Source organism: Schistocerca piceifrons, chromosome 4 (genome assembly GCF_021461385.2).
Source record: "Schistocerca piceifrons isolate TAMUIC-IGC-003096 chromosome 4, iqSchPice1.1, whole genome shotgun sequence".
NCBI lineage: Eukaryota > Metazoa > Arthropoda > Insecta > Orthoptera > Acrididae > Schistocerca > Schistocerca piceifrons.
In genome coordinates, this window is record NC_060141.1 from 186,798,368 (window position 1) to 186,820,358 (window position 21,991).

At 36.7% G+C, this 21,991-nt stretch overlaps 1 long non-coding RNA gene and 1 pseudogene across 1 annotated transcript in view; one reads left to right on the top strand and one right to left on the bottom strand.

Moving 5' to 3' along the window:
• Window positions 1-14,747, top strand: part of LOC124795133 — a 60,545-nt gene extending 45,798 nt beyond the window's left edge. The window contains exon 4 of the long non-coding RNA XR_007016648.1: window positions 14,666-14,747. This is a non-coding gene — a long non-coding RNA (uncharacterized LOC124795133). The remainder of the gene's footprint in view (window positions 1-14,665) is intronic.
• LOC124796844 lies at window positions 2,737-2,853 on the bottom strand (annotated as a pseudogene).
• Window positions 14,748-21,991: the final 7,244 nt, after the last annotated feature.

Below are 21,991 nucleotides of genomic sequence, written 5' to 3' on the forward strand. Positions count from 1 at the left end.
ACACAGCAGACTGCTTCAGGACATACATTTTCGCCTAAACAACTGCAACAGCTACATGAGCAAATTGTGACATACAACTTGTTGGTACAAGCTCAGTTGCACATGCTGCAGCTGCCACCGACTGAGCACGACATGCAACGAGATGCTCCTGTCATTGTTCAGCCTCCAGCTGCTGATAATCATTTGCCGTTACTACCAGCTACAACTAATACCCTGATGATCACGCTACATGGATCTATGTCCAAGATGTCACAACTGTCATCATCACGCCGGCTCAAGTGGAAATTCTACGTTACTGATGTGATACAAGCAACTTCGTTTCTGTACCACGGCATAACCAGCTGCATTCCAGTGCCACTTGCTTTGCCGCCCTCTTCACTACCTCTGCAATGTATGACAAACACATCTGCCATTTCTGCTTCGACGAGTGAGCATCTTTCCGCTCCAACACACGACTGTGCAGCAGTTTCACATGAGCAGCTTGCAGCCTTATGACTCGACCGCAGCGCTGACAGCGACAGCACACATGCAGCTCCATTTCCATCGAACTGTGTCACCTCTCCGCCACGGACCAGTAGTTCATCCGCCGATTCGACTTCTTCACGTTCACATTACGTCTCATCACCTTCCTGCTCCGACCACGTCCGCCTTCCACCACCTCTTGCCATCGCCATGCCTCATGCACAGGGCTCACGGCCACGCCCCCCAACATTCGATCACGGCTGTTTCGCACATCAAAACACCGACACTGTCCACTCCGCTTGGAACATCCTGCCATCTACTGCTGTAGCACACTCACCGTCCATGGACTCTGAGGTGACGCTTCCATCTACATAGAAGTCATCCACCGCTGTTTTCTACCCTGCTGCGACATGAAGCTCCTCTATAACTCCGTCATTACCGCAAGTGTTGCTCATCCAGCATCTCTTATGCAACCTGTCAAGCCACAGCATGCTTGCTACTTTATGTCATACGGCCAACAACAAACTGTTACCGGACACGTTGCACTTATTGCAGCACTCACCGGCAAGTACTTTGGCAGTGCATCGCATCACATCTTCGACGCACTCCACACCTTTGATCGTAAGAAAACCCCTCTGCGCCACACGGCCTCGGCACGACGGTGTTCTCCTCACCGACACGCCGCCGCCTTCTGCTTCCACCGTGCCATCAGCAGCATGGCACGGTCAACCTGTGGACCCTTTCTGCGCCTCCTTCCCTCCGCTGGTCGCGCCTTCCAAGACATCAAGAATCAGTCTGATCACGCCTTGCACTAGCGCCTGCCACAACACGATTGGTCACGCACACCTGTGCCATCTGCCGGCCGGGTGCACACACACCTCTCATCATCCTTACCGTGCTCCGCACTACTGGCTGGGGCTCTGTGGCTGTTATCGACTGCAAGAGTCGACCGCCTCATCTTTGAGAACAAACTTCTTTGAAAACTGTTGATCTCAGTGTGTTCTGAACTCTGTATCCGAGCGGATGTGTTTGTACCGACATGATCAAAATAAAGGTAATTCATTATAAACGAGTGAATACTTAATGTTGGGTTCGATATTATCGTATGTAACATCTCGATCCCCACAACACCATTATTGCAGCTTATTGTTGCCATTTACAATTTTTATATCCAAAAAATCAAAATAATGTTAACTCAAATCTCTATTGCTGTTAAAAAAATGCTTCACGTATATGATTGAACAGGGTAAGGTACTCATACTACTCTTGATTGAGGTGTTACCGAGTGCAGTCATGCAAACTGTAAATTGGAGTTCTTTCTTATTTTATAGACAATCTTCTTAAATGTTGTTGTTACAAGCCCTCCAGTTAATCATTTTGTAATTTATGTGTATTATGTGTTGTTTGCCCTTGATTTTCTCTTGGAATTGGTAATCCAGTTGTGAAACGAGGCAAAAAAAAAAAAAAAAGATCAATTAGTACAGTAGAATGCTACACATTTAATTATTGTGCCTGTCTTTTCTTGGAAATATCATTGGAACAGTCACCAGTTCTACTGATTAATTAATAATTTTAAGAATAATAATTATGATGATGAAAATTTGCTGGCACCACACAAGAGGCATAACAATAGTTAGATTTTTTGCAGTAAGTAAAGAGGAATAGCTTTGGGAAGGTGTGGATAGTGTGTCAGCTGATTCCGATCCTTAGGTAGAGAGAGACCCACTGGTAATGGGCACAGTCAGAAAGAAATGCATTTCATTATTCATAAAGGTTACCAGTGCACCTGAAGAGACTTTTCAGGTGAATAATGGAGAAATTATAGAGTAATTTGATGGAGTATGTAAATTATGAGTGATATGAAGGAACTACAAATTAGTGTAGAGGATTTGAAAAACAAACCGGATAAAATATAGAAACTCAAAGATAAACAAAGCAAGCTACAAATGAAGATCATCAAACAGATAATGAAAAGGATGATTTCAGACAAATAATTCTTAGAGCTGAGAGGATAATGAAGTACTGTGCCAAGAGTAAACTGAAGATGAATGCTGTAGAAATGTAAATAAAAAAGCACTCCATCTTCAGGCCACAAGTGGCCCACCGGGACCATCCGACTGCCGTGTCATCCTCAGTTGAGGATGTGGATAGGAGGGGCATGTGGTCAGCACACCGCTCTCCCGATCTTGATGATGGTTTTCTGTAACCAGAGCCGCTACTATTTGGTCGAGTAGCTCCTCAATTGGCATCATGAGCTGAGTGCATCCCGAAAAATGGCAACAGCGCATGGCGGCAGGATGGTCACCCATCCAAGTGCTGGCCACGCCCGACAGCGCTTAACTTCGGTGATCTCACGGGAACCGGTGTATCCACTGCGGCAAGGCCGTTGCCACAGAAATGTAAATCCATAAATAAAAATCTGGATTACTTTATGGGACCAACATACTTAGGGACATAATAACTTTATTAATACATGTTTTGAACAATCCACATCTTTCAAATTCATGTCTATCAGCAGGCTTGTCAAATATAAAATTTTTGGCTTATTAACCGCTTTCCTGTTCCTTGATTGAACAGGTATTATATCCACTTGCTATTCCTGTTTGAACCAACCACTTTTTACAGATTACAAAAATAGAAATTCTTCTGTGGAGTAGAAGCAGTTGTCTGGATGAAATTTCTCAGTCTATTTTCAAATTTTACTTGGCTGTCTGTCAGACATTTATATCATTGGGTAAGTGATCAAAAATTTTGGTGGCAGCATTGTCACACCTTTTTGTGTTAATGTTAATATTAATGTGGAGTAACATATGTCATTTCTTCTTCTGGTGTTGTAAGTATGTAATCATTGTTCCTTTTGAACTGTAGTGGATTATTTATAAGAAACTTCCTGAGGGAATAAATATACCATACTGTATATCAGTAGTCAAAATGCCAAACTCCTTAAACAGGTGTCTTCAAGATGATTGTGGGTAAGCACCATCTATTATTTTGAACAATGAACACTGCTTTCCTAAAGATGAGGTACTCCAGAACATTCCTGAATGAAAACACATAATATGTGTCAACTGATTTGTGTCTCACCAAGACTCAGAATGATGCAAAATGCAAATGTAGATGAACTAAGTTGTTTTAGAAGTTCCAAAATGTATTTTTTTTCAGTTTAAATTCTCATAAAAACAGTTATTATGTGCTTACAATGTGTTACACGTATCATTGCTGTAGCATCTCTGAATGTGTAGAACTGATTATGTTGTGTCATGCTGAGATTGAGAGTGTGACCATTCACAGAAAAGCACTCAATAATACTTTTTAATCCTTTATTTGGTAATGTTGCTCTCAAGCAAAATGTTCTTTCCTATTATCTTGTGGATGGCCTTCATGAATATGGACGCTTATTGTCAGTTTTGCAGTCTGCTAACAATCCCTGAACATGATTCAGCACATTGTTGTTCTAATTGTTGGCATAGAGGTGTGCAGAAATTGTTTGTTTCAGTTCATGTAATGATTAGCTGTGAGTAAGATGTTTAGTGTTCTAAATTCTTATATGATTTACATGGTAGAGCTCAGAAAAGGTAAATGTATCTGCAATTTATTTGTAGAAAAATGTCTGCCATTGTAATATGAGGCGTTATTTGTGGTCCATAAACAAATCTGAAGGACAGAGAAAAGACAAGATATACACGCTGCTGTAGAGCAACATTGACAGTAAAAGTAATTGAAAAATAACATCACGGCTAATAGGTACATTCATTTGCAGCTAAAACGAAGATGAATCCAGTGAGTTTTTATGGAAAAAGGTAGTGTAAAGCCACTATATTTCCTCCTGTGGATCCTTTGCTATGTGACTGACAGTTCAAGTTTGGAACTAGATATTCTAGAGGACAATTCTGATGAAAACCTGGATTACCAGCCTCAAATTTCACAAAAATAATCAGTTTTGTAGCTGAAACTGATTCAAAAGATGATGAAGTATCAACAGACGAAATAGAACCAGGTCACCAATGTGACATAAGTGGAACACCAGGCTGCTCCACCTCTCCCAAGGATAGAGCTCTGCTAGCAAGTCAGTTCAAATGGGTGAAGCAAGGCCTTATGTGTGTGTATTCAGATTGGTCTCATGAATTATGTGAACCATGTATTGAAACTCCTTTACAGAATTTCAGAAAACTATTTACAGATAGTGAAACTGCTGGTTGATCAGACAAAGCTATATTCTGTGCAGCAGACATTGTCATCACTGAATACAAATGTAAATTAAATGGAGCCATTCATTGGCATATTAATTTACATGGATATAACAAGTTTGCCTTCACAGATTACTGGGCTCATTGTAGTAATATAGAAAAAAATCTCCATGCTAAGAGTTTGAAAAGATTTCAGAAACACTGCAGATACCTTCACTTCTTGAATAAGGAGAATTATTCCAGTTCAAGTGATAGGTTGGTAAAGATTAGACGTGTTCTTGATGCAGTAGTAAGCAAGTTTCAAAACCTTGATGCAGAAAATGAATATTCAATCAATGAAATTATGGGTCTGTATAAAGGTACCAGGGCTGGCAATCTACATCATTATATTCAGAAGAAACACCACAGCCTGTAGCCTGCCATGGATTTACCTCAGGTCCTTGATATACTGTCAGAGTTACTGATTTTTTTTTTTTTTTTGTAACATGCATGTTCTTTGATACTTTAATAACTTTAACAGTAATTTTCAGTAGTTTTGTAGTTTACAACTACTGACAGATCTTTGCTTGTTCATACCAAGATACATTTATCTTTTTCTTTCACAAAACACTTCACTGTCCCTAGTAATCCTTGTTTCTTATGGGCCTGTTTAATGGCCTTTTTGATTAGCTTATGTGAAAAATTAGTCTTAAATAGTGATATGGATTTATCTTGGAATAGATTAAATTTATGACAGCATTTGGTTCATCATAAATTTCGTCCCAGGTCATCTCTTATAAACTATTCATAAAATGTTTGTCCTGGAATCAGTAATTATTCTGAAATGTTTTCCTGTAGAGTATCAGTACTGTAAGGCACTTTCTTGTTTACTGAAAGTAACTGTGCATCATCATCATCATCATCAGAGATTGTGTTTGTTACTGGGTATACAGTTATTTTCTTGCTTTGAACTTCATTGAAGGAAACTTTATCGGTCAGAGTCCTACTGTCTTTATCCACCCATATTGGACAGCTAATTACTGAGATCAAATTGTATTATCCAAATAAGTTTTCCAGATCATTTTTCTTATCACATACATTTAGAAAATCTACACTAAGATCACCGCAGATTATTTACTGCTTGCTGCTGTCTGCATATGCCTCATAAACAGCTCAAAATTTCCCAGTCAGGATAATATACATTTACAATTAAAAATGAACTGTTTTTCAGTATTGATTCACAAACACAAACTTCTATATGCTGATCACAATAAAATCTACTTGTTTCAATTTTTTTGAAATTTTGTTTTAACTTAAAATTTCCCATATTAATTTCAGATAAGTAAGATGCTAGAGTGTGAGTTTTTATATTTAGTTTCTCTAACCCTGTGATTTCATTTCATTCAGTGGCAGTCTGCTCAACTTTGTGTTCTCATGACTCACAGCAGTGTTATCCCAGGGCTGGTCATGGGAGTATCGGAAATCAACAAAACTCCTACTTATATGACTAGATTAGATTAGATTAGATTGATACTAGTTCCATGGATCATGAATACGATATTTCGTAATGATGTGGAACGAGTCGAATTTTCCAATACATGACATAATTAGGTTAATTTAACAACATACTTAAGTTAATATAACAACTTTATTTTTTTGTGTTTTTTTATTTTTATTTTTTTATTTTTTTAATATTTTTTTTTCTTAATTTATATCTAAAAATTCCTCTATGGAGTAGAAGGAGATGTCATTCAGAAATTCTTTTAATTTCTTCTTAAATACTTGTTGCTTATCTGTCAGACTTTTGATACTATTTGGTAAGTGACCAAAGACTTTAGTGCCAGTATAATTCACCCCTTTCTGTGCCAAAGTTAGATTTAATCTTGAATAGTGAAGATCGTCTTTTCTCCTAGTATTGTAGTTATGCACACTGCTATTACTTTTGAATTGGGTTTGGTTGTTAATAACAAATTTCATAAGAGAGTATATATACTGAGAAGCTACTGTGAATATCCCTAGATCCTTAAATAAATGTCTGCAGGATGATCTTGGGTGGACTCCAGCTATTATTCTGATTACACGCTTCTGTGCAATAAATACTTTATTCCTCAGTGATGAATTACCCCAAAATATGATGCCATATGAAAGCAATGAGTGAAAATAGGCATAGTAAGCTAATTTACTAAGATGTTTATCACCAAAATTTGCAATGACCCTTATTGCATAAGTAGCTGAACTCAAACGTTTCAGCAGATCATCAATGTGTTTCTTCCAGTTTAATCTCTCATCAATGGACATACCTAAAAATTTGGAATATTCTACCTTAACTATATGCTTCTGATTAAGGTCTATATTTATTAATGGCGTCTTACCATTCACTGTGTGGAACTGTATGTACTGTGTCTTATCAAAATTCAGTGAGAGTCCGTTTACAAGGAACCACTTAGTAATTTTCTGAAAGACAGTATTGACAATTTCATCAGTTAATTCTTGTTTCTCAGGTGTGATTACTATACTTGTATCATCAGCAAAGAGAACTAACTTTGCCTCTTCATGAATATAGAATGGCAAGTCATTAATATATAATAAGAACAACAAAGGACCCAAGACTGACCCTTGTGGAACCCCATTCTTGATAGTTCCCCAGTTTGAGGAATGTGCTGATCTTTGCATGTTACGAGAACTACTTATTTCAACTTACTGCACTCTTCCAGTTAGGTATGAATTAAACCATTTGTGCACTGTCCCACTTATGCCACAATACTTGAGCTTGTCTAGCAGAATTTCATGATTTACACAATCAAAAGCCTTTGAGAGATCACAAAAAATCCCAATGGGAGGTGTTCGGTTATTCAGATCATTCAAAATTTGACTGGTGAAAGCATATATGGCATTTTCTGTTGAAAAACCTTTCTGGAAACCAAACTGACATTTTGTTAGTACTTCATTTTTACAGATATGTGAAGCTACTCTTGAATACATTACTTTCTCAAAAATTTTGGATAAAGCTGTTAGAAGGGAGATTGGACGGTAATTGTTGACATCAGATCTATCCCCCTTTTTATGCAAAGGTATAACAATAGCATGTTTCAGTCTATCAGGGAAAATGCCCTGTTCCAGAGAGCTATTACACAGGTGGCTGAGAATCTTACTTATCTGTTGAGAACAAGCTTTTAGTATTTTGCTGGAAATGCCATCAATTCCATGTGAGTTTTTGCTTTTAAGCAAGTTTATTATTTTCCTAATTTCAGAGGGAGAACTGGGTGAGATTTCAATTGTATCAAATTGCATCGGTATGGCCTCTTCCATTAACAGCCTAGCATCTTCTAATGAACACCTGGATCCTACTATATCCACAACATTTAGAAAATGATTATTAAAAATATTTTCAACTTCTGACTTTTTGTTTGTAAAGTTTTCATTCAATTTGATGGTAATACTGTCTTCCTCTGCTCTTGGTTCTGTTTCTCTTTTAATAATATTCCAAATCGTTTTAATTTTATTATCGGAGTTGCTGATTTCAGACATGATACACATACTCCTGGATTTTTTAATAACTTTTCTTAATATAACACAGTAGTTTTTATAATTTTTGATAGTTTCTGGGTCACTACTCTTTCTTGCTGTCAGATACATTTCCCTTTTCCGGTTACAAGATATTTTTATACCCTTAGTAAGCCATGGTTTGTTACAAGGTTTCTTACGAGTATATTTAACTATTTTCTTGGGGAAGCAGTTTTCAAATGCATTTACAAAAATGTCATGAAATAAATTATATTTTAAATTGGCATCAGGTTCACGGTACACCTCATCCCAGTCTAACTGCTGTAGGCTTTCCCTGAAATTTGCAATTGTTAAATCGTTGACTGAACGTACTACTTTGGAGGACTGTTTAGTATTGCTGAATGGAGCTATGTCATATATTGTAACTAGCTGTGCACCATGATCAGAAAGACCATTCTCAACAGGCTGAGCATTTATCCGGTTAAACTTATCTTGGTCTATAAAGAAGTTATCTATCAGTGAGCTGCTATCCTTTACTACCCGAGTAGGAAAATCAATAACGGGTGTCAAATTGGAAGAACCGAGTAATACTTCAAGGTCATTTTTCCTATTACCCTCTTTCAGAGAATCTACATTGAAGTCCCCACAAATAATAATTTGCTTCCCCCTGTCTGACAGATAGCACAACAAGGAGTCCAAATTTTTCAGAAATAGATGAAAATTTCCTGATGGGGACCTATATACAGTTACAATTATAAATGTGCCTTTATTTAATTTAAGCTCACAGGCACATACTTCTATATGTTTCTCTACACAAAACTTTTTTGTTTCTATACTTTTTGCACAATGATAACTTTTGACATATATGGCAACTCCTACTTTCTCCGTATTTTCTCTCATTACATGTGCAGAGAGCTTATAACCACTTACATTTACCTTATCCATATCAGTAACAATGTGATGCTCAGACAGCCATAGTATATCTATTTCATTCTCAGCTTCTAAATCTTCTAAACCAACCAGAAGCTCATCTACTTTATTCTTTAAACTCCCTATTTCTTGATGAAATATACTTACATTATTTTTAATTATACTTTTATGAGAACCTTTCCTTATTCTAACATTTGCAGTACTCTCCTGTCTGAGTTTCTCATTGTGCTTAGGCCTAGTTCCTATACCAGTGGTCACATGGTGTTCAGAGAGGCAGATTATGTCAACTGGGTTGGGTGACTTTAATTCATCAATGGAATTACCTAGGACTGAGATACAACTTGGTGGAGATAAAATTTCTGGTGATTGGTGAAAATTTGTAATTGACCGCTGTGATTGGTGATCCAATGTGCTAGAATCGTGCTGTTTAATTTCTTTCCTAAACTGAAGATTTGTTTCAATCCTGACCTCTCGTAGAACTTGACATCTTTCTGTCTTACCTATCCTAAAAAAGGTGCTGCTCCAACACCTGTAACCACTGGTATTTTACCATTCATGGCAGTGCCTCCCCCCTTAAATTTCCTGCTATTACCCCAGCCAGTTTCCCCTTCCCTTTCCTGTTGAGATGTAGGCCGTGCCTGGTATAGTCCCACCTACTGAGATAATCAACAGGAACCACACCAATATGAGCCCCCGCACCCGACCCAAGCAGCCGTTCCAACTCCAAATTAACTCTCCCAACAGAAGAGTTCAAATGAGGCCGGTCATGGCGTCTCAGGACAGATACAAATTCAACATCGGTGTGTCTTGATGCCGACGCAATCTTTACCAGGTCACACTCTATACTGTACCCAGGATCTCTGTCGATGCTGTTCCCTGGCCCTCCCACAATAACCACGGTGTCTTCCCTGGTAAATCCTTTACAGAGTGAACCTAAATCCTCTGTCACCTGATCCAGACTAGCACTTGGTTTGAAAAAATTTGTGACCTGGTATTCTGGTCCTAATTCCTCCTGCAGAAGTTGGCCTACACCTCTGGCATGAGAACTGCCTAACAACAAAACATTCTTCCTTTTCGATGACTTTCCTACATTCTTTTTCAATTTCCTATTGAAAGTTTGTTGTGTCCTGTCTACACCTACCTCTGCTTGAGGCTCATCAGTTTCTAACTGAAGCAACAGGTCAAACTTATTTTTGACATTCACCACAAAACTGTCAGACTTAGTTCTAGGCCTGTTCCTTCTGCTACCTGTTGCCACTTCCCACCTCTCTTTGCCCTTCTCCCTCCTTAACCTGTCCAGATCTTCCCTAGCCTGATCTAGCTCAGCCTGAAGGGCAGCAATTTTCCCCTCCTGTTCCACTATCTTCCTATCTCTGCTGCAAATCCTACATAACCACTGATGAGCCTGATCCACTTTCCCAACACCCACGCCACTGCAGTCCCCCCAGTGAAAAAAACTACTGCATCCATCACACCAAACCCCAGAACTAACAATTCTACGGCAAGTCAGGCACTTCTCACCTATGGCAAAAATAATACTTTAGCTAGAATAAATCAATTAAATTACCGAAAATCAAAAAAGACGTTACAAGAATTAAGCCTATTCACAAATGTATATAAGCAAGTTTCTGATTTAAAATTCCGCTGTTTTTCTGAGATCTGTATTAAAACAACGAAGGTATACGCTATTTATTATATATTTCACTCAATGGAATGAAAAAAAGGACAATTAAGCGAGATACTTTAACTTTGATTCTCCAAAAACGTTAAGAGAATTAGACCTATAAACAAATGTATATAGGCAAGTTTCTGATATAAAGTTACGCTGTTTTTCTGAAATCTGTATTAAAACAATGAAGTTATACGCTATTTACGGTAGTTTACTTATTTGTTACCGAGAAACTAGTTAAATTACCGTGAAACAAGAAACAAACACGTTTACAAAATTTAAGCCTAAGTGCGACTTCGCGAAGTTACGATCTTTTCGTGTTTTCTGAAAAAATACGCAAAGAAAAGTCAAACCTTTAACGGCAAGACTAAACAATACACTAATGCACGTATTTAATTTGTTGTCGGCGTTAAACTAAATTATATTCCTGTCTAAATCACTTAACTTTCTGGAAATGGTTTCTGGCGTCACTTACTCGGCGGCCGTCTTGGAACAGGAGAAGTTGTTGGTCCTTTTCCATCCAGGTCACCCCAAATTCAGTAATTCCTGTCTTTAGCCAGGCTGATTCCTGCTCCACCTACTGTGATCACCTGTCCTGTTTATCAAAATCCTTACACAAATTCACTATGTCCTCTGTCACTAAACTAAGGCCCCAGATAGCACTTGTTTCCAGATGTAAAGTTCAAGTATATAAGCTTGATCAAAGCTGGAATATTCAAGCCTGTTAGTTGGATTCAAGCTTGAAACAAACATCAAAGTTGGCAGAGTTCAAGCTATATTTCAAGCTTGACTTATCAAGTTTGGCTCCAGCTGTATCTACACACGTGGAATACAGCCTTGTATTTACAGCTTGTTTTGAGCTATATAATTATTAATCTGAATTTATTGAACCTAATTAATTAAATAAATATCAGAATGGAAATGGTGTGAAAAAAATTATCAAGACATGTATGTTTAAAAATTTTTATTTTCAAAGTGTTTAAAATTGTTTTATTTTAAAATTTAATTATTCTGAAGCCCCTCTGGCCCCAGCACACAGACCAGAGCAGGATCAAATATCGCTGACTTCTGCTGGTATAATGATCCTGTAACAGGTAAAAGAAAATGTTAGCCATACCTAAACGTAAAAAATGTAAAAAGTTGAAACTGATCAACCTAAATATAATTTATGCCCCAGATTAGCAAAATAACTTCAAACTCACTGATGTAGTAAGAATCATTAACTAGTATAAACGTCACTGAGTAAGCAGCTGCTTCTGGTGACTTCATTCCAAAGGGTTTTTAAAGTAATTTGAAATAACTTTTTGTTTGAAATTTTGAAAGTAAAGATGACATTTGGGTAATTTTGCGATGACTTCATGAAGAAGCCACACATCACTATTTCTAACAGTTTCAGAACCATTTAATCTGAATTATAAAGAAACAATTACTTGAAATCATATACACCTCATACTGTAAGCTTATAAGGAAACTACCGTTTAGAAAATGTAGACGGTTTATTCTATCCACAATTATATTATGGTGAATAAAACTGAATCAAAATGAAATAAAAGATGAAATCAAAATGAATTTAAGAAATTATCAGTTCAGTGGAACTGAAATGTAAAAGAACAAAAAATGTTCTCCTTGTCCTATTTTAATATTACCTTTTATTAGATTTCAGCCACATTACAAATAACAATAAACCTAAGAAGTACCAGTAGGCCTTGCAGTATTATTTCACCTAGGGAACAATAAAATTAAGAGCAATTGAAGACTAGTCAAAGCTATGTAAATAAAAAATACTGACACCTATGTAGTGACTGGTTCTTGATGCACTTTTCCCGTTCACCATGTCATTACTATTTGTATTAGCAAAGAAACTTTTCACACTTCACGATTATTCATTAATGGTGTGACACGCACGAGTATTTACAAGTAAACAAATGTAATAGGGCGATATATATAAAAAGGCGAGATTTTAAAAAGGTAAAATAACATTAGGTTTTAATTTATTAGTGCCACGTACTAGAGAGCTAGTTTAAAATGACCTCTTTTTGCTGAACAACTTGTAATATGTTTTCTTAGCTGGTAATCCATTTCACTTTCATCCAGGTTCAATTTTTCTATGTAAAAGAATATGATATTTCTTTACGTTACGTAATAATATTTAACATTTGTAATATGAGAAAAAATGCACCAGCATACCTGTTATACACTATATATCTTCTTCAGACCCGGTGTAGCAGTAAGGCAGGGGACGCCACACACTTTCCGAACTATTTTCCAGTATAAAACAAACTTCACAACAGTCAACAATCATTAATGCACGTCACAAAAATAAAATGGCCGTAAAACTAGCAGAGTCAGTGCAACTGCAAGGCTTATAAACGCTTGTGGTGCTTCCCGTGGACGTCTATGGAAGCTATGCTGCGCGCGCATCTGCTGTACAGCCTCGCAGAGAAATTACAGTTTATTTCAAGCTTGGGAAAATTATTTTAATTCAAGCTAAGTTTTTACAGCTTGATGTAAACTGTGTAACAGGTTGATTTTTCAATCTTGAATTTTCAACTGAACCTAAACTCGATATCCACCTTGAAATAAGCTGTGTAACAGGTTGATTTTTCAATCTTGAATTTTCAACTGAACCTAAACTCAATATCCACCTTGAAATAAGCTTGAGTGCTAGCTGGGGCTAGTGCTTCTCTTTACAGTACTTGTGACCTTGTATCCCATTCCTAATTTGTCCTGTACCATGTGATGTAGCCCCCTTCCATGTCTACTACCTAGCACCAAGACCTTTCGTTCTCACTCTCAACACCTTTTGTTCTTACTCTCAATGCTTAGTTTCTTTGTTAGAAGTTTGCTGCACTCTAGTGTGACCTACAGCTGGATGAGGCTCTTCCCCTCCAATTTCAGATAGCAAGTCAAACTTACTAGATTCTGTGAGGTCAAATGTAGTTGATGAGCTGTTCCCCATTTGCCGATTACTTGTTACTTTTACTTAGTTCCCAAAACCTTCCTTCCCCTCCAATGTATCTAGTTCAAATTTCATGTAAACAAATTCAGTTTGAAGGTCACAAGTAATTGCTTCCTTTTCAGTAATTCTCTTGTCTAGTCCTGTGGGAGAACCTTGAGTTCCCCACTACAATTGCCCAAATGGAATTCCAGTCCACTATCTACATACACTCTGACTACTATATAGCAACACCCTCACTTATTATGCATTGCAACACAGATCAAACACTTAAGAATAGATATATCTCTCTTAATACACTTTACACTACACAAATTTTCATTATTTCAGGGCTCACTTAACTGCACAATGTGGTGATCAACTTATTAAAAAAATGATAATTTCTAATTATCACTTATGATGAGTAATACTTGATTTAGGCATTGTTTAAAATTGGCAAAAAATGTTCTACATATGATGTGGTTTTCTGTGATAACATAAACACAGAAACTCAGATGATGATGTCTTCAGTTGTGCAGATTAAGGAGATAACACGGGAACAAAACATAAATATAAAAACTCAGATGATGAAATCTTCAATTATCCAGATTAAGGAGATAATAAAGGAACAAACTCAATTATAAAATATGTTTACAATAATCACTTTTCCCAAAAAAATGTGTTTTCCACAAGTAACACAGACACAGCTACCGATGGACACTGGTGCTGCCATCCTCGGCTTCACTGAGAGAAGGGACTTTCTGCAAATGAGAAATTTTGAGCTTTTGTTGTCAGTTAATCATTACATGTGATTTTCATATAACTGAAATTGGAAAGAAAATTAAACTGTATTAATTTTTCCATGACACCACTATTCTTCCCCAATTTATTAATGAATCATTAAATATATATATGTACAGTAGACAGGGCTGTCATTGTAGACATCCATTGTGTTTGTTTAAATTATTCTAAAAATACTTCCTTTCTGTGGCTTTGTAGGCATACAAGGGTCAAATGAAGATATACGAAACAGAAGAAAAATATTTGGAACAAACAAAATGACTCTACCAGAAACTCCATCCTTCCTAAAGCTTTTGATAAAATGTGCTAAAGATATCATACTTTTTGCACAACTACTGGTTGCTCTGATCGAGATTGTGATTTCTCTTATAGAGCTTATCAATTCATCATTAAATGGTAGGTACTAAGATTCTCGTGTCCAATGGAACGTCTTTTCTTATGTGAACATTGCACTGTTTGAAACATAAGAGGAAGTTCTAGCTATCAGTTTTTGAAACATTAACAACTGTTGCATGTTTGGTAGACACAAAAACAAAAACTGCTGTATTTGCTATTTATCTTAAAGACCTTTTAAGGAATTTCATCATTAGAAGCAAGAGACAAGTAGACAATGGGAGAAATAAAGGAAGGTGAGTTGTAACATCAAGTATACCATAAATTAGATCTTCTTTACATTTATTCTTGATGGTCATGCCAGTACCTGTTTGTCAGATTTCTGCACCACATGTACATATCTACTTCTTGGACTATTAGTTTCAGTTCTGGGATACAGTTTAAGCAGGAGAAAGAAGGGGAAAGTGACCATGTTGGGAAAAGTGTCTACCGCATATCTGATATCTTCAGCAATGCTGATTCCTACCAAGAAGTCGCCAGACCAGATCTAATGGAGACCATTAGTGTTGTCAGTGTTGTTGACAGTGGAAGCTTGCTCCATCATCTTTCTGTGAAATTGTTTTAAGTTTTTTGATCATTTGATGTAAAGTAAGTCACTTGTATTACTTTAGTTGCTTCACTTTTATCTAGAGCAATACGTTTTTGGAATATCACAGTTCACTCAGTGCAGTTTGGCTGACAAATGTAAGTCATGGTCATTTCCTTTGGTTGTAATGTTTCACTTGTGAACCACTGATACAGACATGGTGTCCAATTAGGAAACTGGCCATGCTACATGTTGGGAAAAGTAGCCAAGATGGTATCTTTTCCAGAAAGATGGCCACTATTCCCAACAGTTCATTATCAGTCTGTTTCAAATTCCATACTTTATGCATAGTATAACAACTGAAATTAAAACATTACAAATTGTTTTATACACAAAACTAATACCTGCTAGTCACCTCTTCTGCAATGGTTTGCAAGAAATTGATGGTGCCAAGAAAATACATCCAGAAAACAGAGCATCAAGCATGGTACCCTATTTCGGTGCAAAAGGCAATTGAAGCAGTAAAGAATGACAACATACCATTTACAGAGGCAGCAACACAATTCAGTATTCCATTTAATATGCTAAAACAAAGAGTTCTAGAGAAAAATAGAGATGCAGTTGACAGCAAAAGGGTTATGAGCAGCTTAAGGGGAGTGTTCAATGAAGAACAAGAGCAAAAAATCATAATTATATTTCTGAAATGGAAAAGTGATTTTATGGAATTACAGTGAATGACCTGCAGTGATTAGCATTCCAGTTGGCAGAGCATAACGAAATGGCACATTGTTTCAACAAAGAGTCTGAAATGGCAGGCAAAGACTGGGTGGCATGCTTTAGAGAACAGTTTCCTACTATTAGTCTTAGCAAGCCAGAATATACCTCTGTGGTAGAGCACAACAAGCATTTAACAAGGTGAACACTCACAAGTTTTTTCTATATCCTTAAAGCATTGCAAGATAAATGATTTCATCATGCTCATCATATTTGTAATGTAGATGAAACTGGTCTTCTGACAGTTCAGTCCCAGAACAGCAAAATGATTGCACTCAAAGGAAGACGACAATATGGAGCCACTACTTAAGCTGATAGAGGTTTGCTGTCAACTTATGTGGTGTGCATATCTGCAGAAGGAAATTTCATTCATCCTTTTGTAACCCTCCATAGGCAAAGAACGAAGACTGAACTTAAAAATTGGGCTCTGCCAGGAACCAAATTTGCATGCTACCCTAGTGGGTGAATGCAGAGTGAGAGTTTTTTGATTTCGTCTGCACATTTTTTTACAATAAACAAACCAAAATGTTCAGTTCTACTAATTTTACAACTAGATAGTCACTCTACCCCTATTGAGAGAACATAGGTTTTGTTGATAATGTGAGAGAGAATTATGCAGCAGTTGTGTGTTTGCTCTCACACTGTAGCCACAAGCTCCAACCTTTGGATATCTCCTTTTAAAACATTCTACACACAGGCTTGAGAAAATTTTCTTTGCAGTATAATCCAGGACAAACTATTACACAATTTCAAATAAGTGCACTCTTCAGTGAAGCATTTCTTCATACAGCCATTCCAGAGACAGCTATCAATTGCTTTAGAAAGAGTGGAATTTTTCCTCAAGCTCTTAAAGTGTTTATTAATGAAGACTGTACTGCAGCTAAGGTTGCCGATATTCCTTTGGATAGGGTCAATAATACTGTGCCTCATTCAAATTCTGGTTCTTTTCATTGTGAAACTGCTGAGTCTTCTACAAGAGCTGGTCTCTCTGAATGCCAGACTTCTGTGTCTCATTCATATGTGCCTCCAGGTTCATTTATGGAACCAACTTATGAGATGTCTTCAGTTGCAGGCTGCCACCAGATTATAGGTATTAAGCCTTCTCCGAGAGAAGGTTCCCCTCAGAATCTGTCCACTGAAGAACATCCCTCTGAGTATCCAATTGAAGGAACAAAATGTGAATCAAAGACAAACTAGGAGTTAAAAAAGGAAAGATTGCCATAATTGCTTCAAGTCCTTACAAAAAATGTGTTGGCTGAAGGTAAAAGAAAGAAAGACAAAGAACTTTTAATGAAAGAAAATGAAGTTCAAAAAGAAACAATCAGATAAGGCCAATGTTGTACAATGTAAGGTGGTTGTTGTTGTTGTTGTGGTCTTCAGTCCTGAGACTGGTGGAGCCGAATGTTAAGAGAGTTTCTGCTAAAAAGAAACTTTTTCTAGAAGTCATGGAACAAGAAAATTCCATTGATGAGGATGGTGACACAGACTTCTTTTATTGCAAGAAAGCATTTTCTAGATCTGAAGAAAATCAAGGATGGATGCTCATGAGCTGTGTGCTGGATGTGATGAGGACGATGACAGCTTCACATGCAAATTTGATACATGACTTAATATTGTTTCTAAGTGGATTAATTGTGAATGACTTAGATTGAAGCAGTAACATGTAGTTAGTTGTTGGCTTCTCTATTTACATCATCAGGAAAAATTAATACTTCTCATTTGTTGACCTTCTTGTGCCAGCAATGTATTGTCACCCATTTCTTTCTGATTTATAATATTGTTCTCTTAATAATAATCAATGGTGAAGTAAAAACTATAAACCTGCCCAATTTTTCAAACTAAGCAGTCTGTTTGGAAATGGTGCAAATGGCAGGCCATGTTACCTCATTACCTAGGGAAAAGTGGTCACTATGTAAGTGTTCAGAAAAACTTCTATGTAGTCTATAAAATATACTTTTACCTCAGCTATAAATGTATAGTGTGATAACATACAGTATGTAGATTCAAGATGTATATGCCACAAACTTCTGTTAATAGCCAAGGTTTCATGAAAAGTCAATTTCACTTAGAAAAGCCACCCCACCTTTCCCTAATGATACTTTCCTGATTCTTGACAGTTTCCAATTCTTGCTTAGGAAATCACTATTTAAGACAAAATCCAAAACCTTTCAACGCAAAATGTGACAAAGGACAGAAAAATAATAATAAAAAATGTTCTGATATTTATAGAGCTCACTCAGTTTTGCTGTGCAACATGCCACTTTGAGATTTGGACTCTACTGTGTCACTGTAACTCTTGGAGGAGATGTGAAGTGGTTACACAACTATCTCATGAGCCAGTTTTTGCCGTGTATGTGCCAATCACTACAACCAGTCACCATCTGCCAAAGCAGTCAGTTTTCTTCCATTCTGATACTTTATAGAGATCTTCTTTTTACCTTTCACTGCCAGTCATTAGTACCAAATATCTTTATGACAATCATCTCTAACAGTTAGTTTAAACTGCATAACTTCTTACTTCAGTTTGTTATCTATTCAGTTGCTAGGGCCAGTGAAACATATTTATGATAATTCTTCACAGATAAACAATTCTCTCCCTTATTAATTTTATTTAATGTTCTTCGTATTTCTGGCAATATGTTTGCCTCTTGTGAAGTTTACGTTTCATTTCCAGGTATAAATGGTTATCACTTATCTGTGTCCTTCAGTGAGGTATGTGTGTCAGCTTTCAATGTAATTTAGTCATTCTTGACCATTTAACCTTTATCTGTTTGTCAGTCATCTGCTCCATGTGTAATTTATTTAAATTAAAAATAGTTATACCACATTTGTACATTGATATCAAGTAACTTCTGACATAAATTAACAACTTGTGCATTAGCTTCACATTAAGCCAACCACATCAACTATCTTTTTTCAGTACACTGAATTAGAATGAATGACAAAGAGCATCTCAAACATCATACAGCAAAGTCCTTTGTCCATACATATCTATTCTCCAAGGCAGGTTGGCAATCCATCGAACTTTTATTTCTGTGCACAAGCAGGTATTTCTTCTTCCGAAGTTGCAGAGATCACTGTCCCATGTTGAAGACATATGTCATCCTTGCTATAACTCATCACATGCACATAAAAATTGCAACCTTACACCGTATTTGCACCTTTACATTTGCCATCAAATAACTTTTAGTAAGAATACATAGGGCTATGCATCACTCCTATTGAGCTGTAAGTATCATAAAAAAGGATGCATATGTACTGTGGTGGAAGAAAAGTTACTTTAAACACTGGATCAGAAGGGATCCTAAGTGCTGAAATGGAAGGATTTCTGGTTTCAGTAATGTCCTTGAACATCTCGTAATGCTAGAAGAGAAACTCACATCTTTGGTCAACCTTTTACAAGGAAAGGGAATGTATAATCTAGTGACTATGAATTTGCATAGATTATCACAGTACTTAGATTACCTTGTGTTCTGTCACTGTAAGCACACTTGTTTATATATGTGTATGCATGACATGTTTTTTTTGTTTTTTGTCAATAAATATATTGTTTCAATATAATGGAAGGAAACATTCCACGTGGGAAAAATTATATATAAAAACAAAGATGAGGTGACTTACCGAACAAAAGCGCTGGCAGGTCGATAGACACACAAACAAACACAAACATACACACAAAATTCAAGCTTTCGCAACAAACTGTTGCCTCATCAGGAAAGAGGGAAGGAGAGGGGAAGACGAAAGGAAGTGGGTTTTAAGGGAGAGGGTAAGGAGTCATTCCAATCCCGGGAGCGGAAAGACTTACCTTAGGGGGAAAAAAGGACAGGTATATGTCTGCTTGTGTCTGTATGTGTGGATGGATATGTGCGTGTGTGCGAGTGTATACCTGTCCTTTTTTCCCCCTAAGGTAAGTCTTTCCGCTCCCGGGATTGGAATGACTCCTTACCCTCTCCCTTAAAACCCACTTCCTTTCGTCTTCCCCTCTCCTTCCCTCTTTCCTGATGAGGCAACAGTTTGTTGCGAAAGCTTGAATTTTGTGTGTATGTTTGTGTTTGTTTGTGTGTCTATCGACCTGCCAGCGCTTTTGTTCGGTAAGTCACCTCATCTTTGTTTTTATATATAAATATATTGTTTTGTTGTTAAAAGATCCATGGACAGATAGACTACTTTTCTAAGTACAAATGTTTTTGTTGAATGTAAATACTTTAAAATTAAAGGAGACCATTCACGGAAGAGTAGAAACATTGAGTTGTCAATAGGCACACACAAAAAAGAGAAAACTTGCTATTATCCTTTGATGAGCAGTACACACACACACACACACACACACACACACAGATGGCTGTGCCTCTATGTGGTGCCAGTTAGACTCATAGTACTAAGTATAAAGTTGTTTAAAATGATAATTTTCTTACTCCATCAACCTAGGTTAGTCATTAACTTAAGTTACTATTAATTGTTGATTCATTAAAATGGGTGAACCTTATTTTGACTACATATTATGATATTTAATTATGCATAAAGTAAACCCTTTTATCCATTTGCTTACTAAAGATCTCTCACCACTCCTTCCACCAGCACCACAAATGTCATTCATATTGTTTAGCAGTTTAGGTAATGAAGGTAGTGACTGCATATTGTAACATTCCTGCTCACATATTAGACGTAAATTTGTCATTTCAGATGAAAGAAATATAGCTTTTTGAGCATGAGATGATACACTGTTGTACTGATATTTACACTGATGTATTGAGTTTGTCCACAATTGTGGATCAAAGTAGTAAACAAAGGAAACTCCAGGTTGGAATATGTACATGTGAACAATCTAGTAAAAGATAGATTGTTACTTAGAGTAAAGATGAAGCATTAAATTGCAGACAGGCACAATTAAAAGACATTTACACATAAGTTTTGGCCACAACATTTGTCAAAAAAAGAAAGTGGAATATGTACCATTGATTCACACACGCAAATACATCTTGCCCACGCTTGATTGCCATCTCCGGCATTTTCGTCTGAACTGCTGGGGTTGGTGGTCATATGTATGTGAGGTGTGCTTGTTTGTGTTAATGAATGGTGTGTGTTTCTCTTTGGTTTTCTGGCTAAGGCTGTGGCCAAAAACTTACATATAAATGTCGTAACTGTGCCTGTCTGATATTCAACGTCTCATCTTTACAGTAAATAACAATATATTTTTTCCTATATTGTTGATCAAACTATTAAATCATTCTCATTCACTGCAGAAACCAAAGAATTGCATCTTTTGGTTTTTGCTGGATTTAGTTGCAAATTTTATGTTTTACACTTTAAAATAAAAAGGCCAACACACATATAAAGTTAATTTTTTTCATTTATTCATGCCTAACAAACTGCAACTTCTTACTGTGAGAACACAGAATTTTTCTGAATTAAATTTAGCATTTTTCCCATAACTGTTAGCTTTGTTAAGTTTTCTGTTTTCTAATAATCTATAAATGAGCAGTTGTGTTGATGATCAATCATATTTTAAAGATTACTCTGCATAAATGTTACACAAGTGTGACAGTTCTGGATATTAGATATACTGTATTAGTTCAAATAGTTGTTTCGTTGGTAGTATTTGTTTGAGGTACCCCTAGGGCTACATGTGTCTGTTAAAGAGTTCATCAGTGGAAGCCCTTTTGTCATAGCAGGTGCTTTATGGAGCTACCAACAGTGTGCCTAGGGAAGCCTCAGTATAGCAAACAACACAAGTCACCAGTGAACAGACATTCAAGAAATATAGAAAATCTTTTGATTCTGAATTAGTGTGTAATTAGTTTACACTCATGACAAATTTCTGTATTGAATCT